Raw genomic sequence first — 7,264 nt, 5'->3', positions numbered from 1 at the left:
CTACTCCCGTAAAGATTTACACCCTCGGAAACCCTGTACAGGGTCGCTATGGGTCGGAACCGACTCGACGGCACTTAACAACAACAACAACAGTATGACTGTTGGAGTCCTGGTGTGGCACTGTGGTTAATGCGCCAGACTGCAGAGCCATTTGAACTGCAAGGTCGGTGGCTCAAGCTCACCAGCTGCTCCTTAGAAACCCTATACAGGGTCGCTATGAGTTGGAATCAACTTGACAACACTTGACAACAACAACAACATTGTGAATGTTAGGTCATATAATGCCTGAATTTATTTCTTCACCTTTAAAGAATATTATTCTATCTTTTTAAAATTTAAGTCCCATTTAAGTTGGTTGTTCACCAGTTTGTTTGTTTTCAATATTTTAAAACTTCTGTAGAGTATTTTAAGGTAGCTTTCTCTCCAGAGTTAGTTTCACTGTATAAAATCAAAAGTCTTCCAAATCTATACTGAATGTGCTAGCTCTCCTGTGAGGGTTGCTCATTCTGACTTGAAAATCCAAATGTCTCTTATCCCAAATATCTGCACAGTTTTCAGCAACTTGGCAGTTACTGTTTCCCTTTCTAGTTTTCTTTGTTATGCATATAAAATGTAACCAAAGACTTCTGATGATTGTTAATCAGAATTTTGGACATCTTTCCTTATGTGACTTCTTGTTCTCCAGTAATTCAACCACCTCTAGCACTTATTCTGTCTTCTCAAGTCAATGAACTCATTATACTTTACTTGGGAAAGCTAGTGTTTAGTGTTTACTTCATTTGTTCCTCTTCTTTAAGAATAATAATCATGCTTTACTTGTTATCCAGTTTGGGAAAAATGTTTATCCAATTTTATAATTGTGTAGGACTATAGGTATGGTATCAGTTATTTTATTATGACCTGAAATAAAAGTGCTGCATTAATAATTAATTTTTTTAGAGATCCTGAAATCTATAAACTTTAATAGTATTCATGTTCATCTCCAAATCTCAAAAGCTAAAATCAGAAAATATAGGTTCTGTCAAAATTTATATTATTGTCTTTCTGTGTTTTTAATTTGTACATTCTACTCATTCTTAGGCATGTGGTCCTGATAACTGTTGTAATCCTAACACTTGTACACTGAAACAAGGAGCACAGTGTTATAAGGGAGAATGCTGCAGGAACTGTAAGGTAAGATTTAAGTTTATGAACATCCTCCATATTATAATACATTATGTCTAGTGTCTAAAAGGAGCTCTGGTAGTGTAGTGGTTATGAATCGGGCTACTAACCTCAGAGTCAGCAGTTCGAAACTACTAGTTGTTCCATGGGAGAAAGATGAGGCTTTCTGCTCCCGTAAAGATTTACAACCTTGGAAACCCTGTATGGGGTTGCTATGAGTCAGAACTGACCCCACAGCATATAACAACAACATTGTCATAAAGCTAGTTTAGTACACTTAGAGTTACAGATATAAGTGAAAGTAAATTACGTTTCATATAAAGAAAAGGATGATAAGTTCAGAATCAAATGTATGATTTTGAGAAGTTTGGTTAATTTGGGGTCCCCTTCTAATGCAATTATTCTCACTTATTAGATGCTGCTGTTCTTTATGCCATACTCAAAGTTGAGATAGTGTTTTTTCCTTATAGCAAATCTCCATTAAAAGATCTATTTTCATTCACTCTATTAATATTTATATTTTTACAAATAAAAATGTAATAGGTAGGTGAAATGTGTAACAATTTTCCATAAATGTATGAAGAATAAAACTTACTAGAGGGAACACTTTCCAATATGTGTTATATGCTAGCACAGACTTAAACAATGACCACATGACCGAAAGATCACATTCTAGATTAAATAGTAAGGATGTTATATCATTGTCCCATATTTTCCTTTCCAGTTCTTCTAATATGTTTGTTACAGGTTCTTCATAGTAAAGTCTCTTGTGATGGTCTAGTTTATATGTTAACTTGGCTAAGTTACTGTGCCCAATTGTATGGTCAAACAGTAGTATAAATATTTTGAAGTATGTACCATAGTAGCTGCTGTTGAGCTTACTCCTACTCATTATGATCCCACATGTGTAAAAGAAATGTGCTCAATTAGATATTAAATCACTGGTTTCTCAGAAATACACAGATCACCATGAACCTCTGAGAGGACTCAAATTTCCAACCGTTTGGTTAGTAGCTCAGCATGTTAATTATTTGTACAACACAGGGGCTCTTTTGAAGTGACTAGGTCACATGTACATTCAAAATGTTTAGAAGAGACTCTAAAACTTTCCCTTGAACATAGAGCATGTAAAATAAATGGAAGATTGTTATTGTTGTTAAGTGCCATTAAGTTGGTTTCGATTCACAATGAACCCTACACAGGATTTCCAAGGAGTGACTGGTGTGTTTGAACCACTGACCTTGCAGTTACCAGTCCAGTGCTTTTCCTATAGGAAGATATGAAAAGGTAAAGGAACTGAAAAAAAATTTTCAAGGGAGAGTTTGAGAAGATACAGTAAAGTATTATAATGAAATGTGCAAAGACCTGAAGTTAGAAGGACCAAAGGGAAGAGAGGCTCAGCATTTCTTAAGCTGAAAGAAATGATGACAAATATTTAAGCCTCAGGTTTCAATATTGAAGGATTCTATGGGGAAAATATTGATTGATGCATCAAGAAAAGGAATACACAGAGGCACTGTGCCAAAAAAGAATTGGTTGACATCCAGCCATTTCAGGAATTAACATATGATAAAGAACTGGTGGTATTGAAGGAAGAAGTCCAAGACGCTGTGAATACATTTGAGAAAAACAAGGCTTGAGGAATTTATGGTGGGTCAATTGAGATGTTAAAACAAATTTATCCAACAAAACAAATTTAGAATGCTCAGATTTGGCCAACTGAATGCAATAGATCCACATTTGTACCCATTTCAAAGAGTGTGACCCAATGGAATGTAGAAATTATCAAACTATCATTAATATCATATAGATTATGTTTTTCTGAAAATATTGACAAAAAAATTGCAAGAAATTCAAGATTCAGAAGAGGATGTCAAATGGATTTTAGCTAAAATCAGAAAATACCAAAATGATATTTACCTGTATTTTATTAACTATGCAAAGACATTCAATTGTGAACCTTTCTTTCAGTAGATTGGGTATGTTACCAGGATGTTACAATTCCTGTAGAAGAACATCAAACTTGGTAAAGTATAAATTCAGTGAAAAATGCTGAATTCACTCAGTGAGTACAAATCGACATTTGCTGTAACACTGGATTCAAGCGTAGCTAGCACTGGCTGTGAATAGGCCTAATACTGGGCAGGGTTTCATTTTTTAAATATATCAGGTCTCTATGAATTGGAACCAATTCAATGGCACCCAACAATGCCAACATCAGCAACAGCAACAGTCCTCTACAATGTAGGTGACCCTTATCTGATTAGTTAAAGACCTTAAAGAAGTTTCCTTAGGGCATTTTTGCCTCTGGAGTACAAATAGACATTTTGCTAAATCTCCCTCATTCTTCCCATCTCATTAACTATGGATTTTGGGACACAGGATTGCAAGAATCCTCAGTCTGTCGACTAACTTATAGATTTTGAATTTGACAGCTCCCCACAATTGCATTATCCAAGTTGGCAGATGTGCTAAATTTTTACTTAATTGTTATATATATAAACAAGTTAGAAGCCTAACTTGAAAGGGAGAGTAATGGTCCTCAATCAGTTCTCCAACATGAATTAATTTACAAACCCATAACTCCTGGAAGAAGGACCCTATTATATTGCCAAGTATTTATACTGTTATTTTTCCTCAAAGCCTTCCACAAAGGTGCCAACAATTTTTAACCAGAGTACCTTTACATTGGGGAAGATGAAATGATCAGGTTTGCAGAGATAACAACACTGGCTCTAACCTGACGCTTAACTCCAGGAAACCAATGTCACTCTAGTCTACCAGAGTAAGGGTTTATGGGGGAATAGGTAATCTGAGTTTTAGCTCAGGTCCATCTCACAGTGAACCCAGTGAATTTTGAACCTATACTGTGGTTTCCCCAGTTTCAAATGCATTATAGGAGTAGACTTCTTACTATCAACTGGCAGCTTAAAGCAAACTGCTTCTGGTGGTTTTTAATAAGAGGTATCAAGAAAAAAGCATTTACCACACAGCATTTGCATGTGATATCAATGATATTGTTCACAATGTGAATCTCTTCCAACCAATTAGTCAGATGTTCCAAATTTCTTGGCATAGATGAGTGAGTGCCTCATGGGCTGTATCAGGTTGTTGAAAGATTTTAATTTGTATTCCATCAATTCCTGGAGCCTTGCTTTTCACCAGTGCCTTTAATGCAGCTTTGATTTCTTGAATCATTACCATTGGTTCTTGATCATATGCTAATTCTTGAAATGGTTGAACATCAGCCATTTCTTTTTGGTAGAGTAACCGTGTATTCCTTCCAACTTCTTTTGATGCTTCCTGCATCATTCAATGTTTTGCCCATAGACTCCCTCAGTCTTTCAAGTTGAGACCTAAATTTTTTCTTTAGTTCTTTTAGTTTGAGACGTACTTTGCATGTTCTTCCATTTTGTTTTGTTTTTTATTTCAAGTCTTTGTACTTTTCATTATTATACTTGACTTTGTCTTCTTGAGCTGCACTTTTAAATGCTCTGTTCAGCTCTTTTCTTTCATCATTTTTTCTGGTCATTTTAGCTTGTCTGTATTCAAGAGCAAGTTTCAGGGTCTCTTCCTTGCCATGCTTTGTAGTTGTTGTTGAACTTTTTATTGTGAATTGGGTGAAGGTTTACAAACAAGATCATCAGCTTTGCATTCAACAAATTATACACTTTGTTTCATCTCAATGTTTACAACCCCTCCCTGCAACAACACTTATCCTACTTTTTCCTGGTAGCTCCCCATTTATATCTTATATTTCACAAATGAACAAAGCAAAAATATCTGTACACTTACAAAACAATATATATATATATTAAGCCACTGCCTCTGCCACTGTCTCTGCTGTCACCACTTTTCTAGATAAAGATCTCATGTGTCACTCATGCTCTTCCCTCTTGATGGTTCTGGGGTCCACTGTTAATGAAATAAAAGATTAATTATTACCCCTTTTTAGTTACACATCTACTATTACAATTGTGACAATCACAATTAATTCTGCTAACAGTTACTCACAATTGAATCATCAAATTCTATCATCATCAGCTCCAATCTGGAAAACAGGGAAACTACTCAATGGAGATTCTACCTTCCCCCCGTCATTCTGAAACAAAGCACACTTATGAAAGCTTGTAAGCCAGACACTTCATAACTTATTGTTGTTGTTGTTAAGTGCTGTTAAGTTAGTTCTGACTCATAGCAACTTGGTATAGGGTTTCCAAGAAGCAGCTTGTAGGTTTGAACTGCTGACCTTGTGGTTTGCAGTCCAGTGCTGATCCTTCAGCACCACACCAGGAGTCTTTTATAACCTCCCCAGCCTCAGTTTTGATTGCCAGTGTCTCAATTTCTCATCCCTGTCAACCCACCACTCATCTGTCAGTTTGTCGTACTGTGGTGACTTGTGAGTTGCTGTGATTCTGAAAGCTGTGCCACCAATATTTTAAATACCAGCAGGGTCACCAGTGGTGGACAGGTTTCAGATGAGCTTCCAGATGAAGACAGACTAGGAAGAAGGAGTGATGAACTACTTCAGAATATTTAGTCACTGAAAACCTTATGAATAGCAGAGAAACACTGTCAGATATAGTGCTGGAAAATGAGCCCCTCAGGTTGGAAGGCACTCAAAATGCAACTGGGGAAGAGCTGCCTCCTCAAAATAGAGTTGACTGTAATAAAGTGAATAGAGTAAGGCTTGTAGGAGAAAAAGCCCACGGGACTTTCCTTTGCTGATGGGGCACAACTCAAAATGAAGAGAAATAGCTGTAAACATCCATTGAAAATCAAAATGAAGAGAAATAGCTGTAAACATCCATTGAAAAATCGGAACATGGAATGTATGACATATGAATCTGAAAAAATTGGAAGTTGTCAAAATTGAAATGGAACACATAAACATTGATATCTTAGGCATTAGTGAGCTGAAAAGGACTGGCATTGGCCATTTTGAATCTGACAACCACATGGCTTACTATGCCAGGAATGATAAATTGAAGAAGAATGGTGTTGTATTCATTGTCAAAAAGAACATATCCAGATCAGTCATGAGGTACAACGCTGTCTGTGATAGGATAATATGCCTACAGGGAAGCATAGTTAATATCACCATTATTCAAATTTATGCACCAAACACTAAAGCCAGTGAGGAAGAAATAGAAGAATTCTACGAACTTCTTCAATCTGAAATTGATCAAACATGCAATCAAGATGTATTGATCATTACTAATGATTGGAATGCAAAGGTTGGGAGCAAAGAGGAAGGATCAGTAGTTGGAAATATGTCCTTGGTGATAGAGATGATGCTGATAGAATTCTGCAAAACCAATGATTTGTTCGTTTCAAATACCTTCTTTAGACGGCATAAGAGATGACTATACACATGGACCTCAACAGATGGAATACATAGAAATTAAACTGACTACATCTGTGGAAAGAAACGATGGAGAAACGCTCCATATCGTCAGTCAAAACAAGGCCCGGGGCAGACTGCGGAAGAGACCATCAATAACTCATATGCAAATTCAAATTGAAGATGAAGAAAAATGAAAACAAGTCCATGAGAGCTAAAATATGACCTTGAATATATTCCACCTGAATTTAGAGATCATCTGAAGAACAGATTTGATACATTAAAAACTAAAGACCGAAGATCAGAAGAGTTGTGGGATGACATCAAGAACATCATACGGGAAGAAAGCAAAAAGTTATTGAGAAGACAAGAAAGAAAGAAAAAGTCAAAATGGATGTCAGAAGAAACATTGAAACTTGCTCTCCAGCATAGAGAATCTAAAGCAAATGGAATAAATGAGGAGGTCCAAGAGCTGAACAGAAAATTTCAAAGATCAGCTCGAGAAGATAAAGCTAAATGTTACAATAAAATGTGCAAAGATCTGAAATCAGAAAACCAAAAAGGATGAACACACTCAGCATTTCTCAAGCTGGGGGACCTGAAGGAAAATTTGAGCATCAACTTTTGTTATTGAAAGATTCACTCGGCAAATTATTGAATGATGCAGAAAGCATCAAGAGAAGATGGAAGGAATACACAGTCACTGTACCAAAAGGAAATGGTTAATGTTCAGCCGTTTCAAGAGGAAGCATATGA

General features: G+C 36.2%; 1 protein-coding gene across 1 annotated transcript in view; it reads left to right on the top strand.

The window, feature by feature from the left end:
* The window catches only part of ADAM32 (ADAM metallopeptidase domain 32), a 208,168-nt gene that overhangs the window by 109,012 nt on the left and 91,892 nt on the right, over nt 1-7,264 (top strand). The window lies entirely within an intron of this gene.

This window comes from Chrysochloris asiatica, unplaced genomic scaffold (assembly GCF_000296735.1).
Source record: "Chrysochloris asiatica unplaced genomic scaffold, ChrAsi1.0 scaffold00035, whole genome shotgun sequence".
NCBI classification, from domain to species: domain Eukaryota; kingdom Metazoa; phylum Chordata; class Mammalia; order Afrosoricida; family Chrysochloridae; genus Chrysochloris; species Chrysochloris asiatica.
Note: the sequence above shows the minus strand (reverse complement) of the source record. Positions and strands in the feature narration are given on the sequence as shown.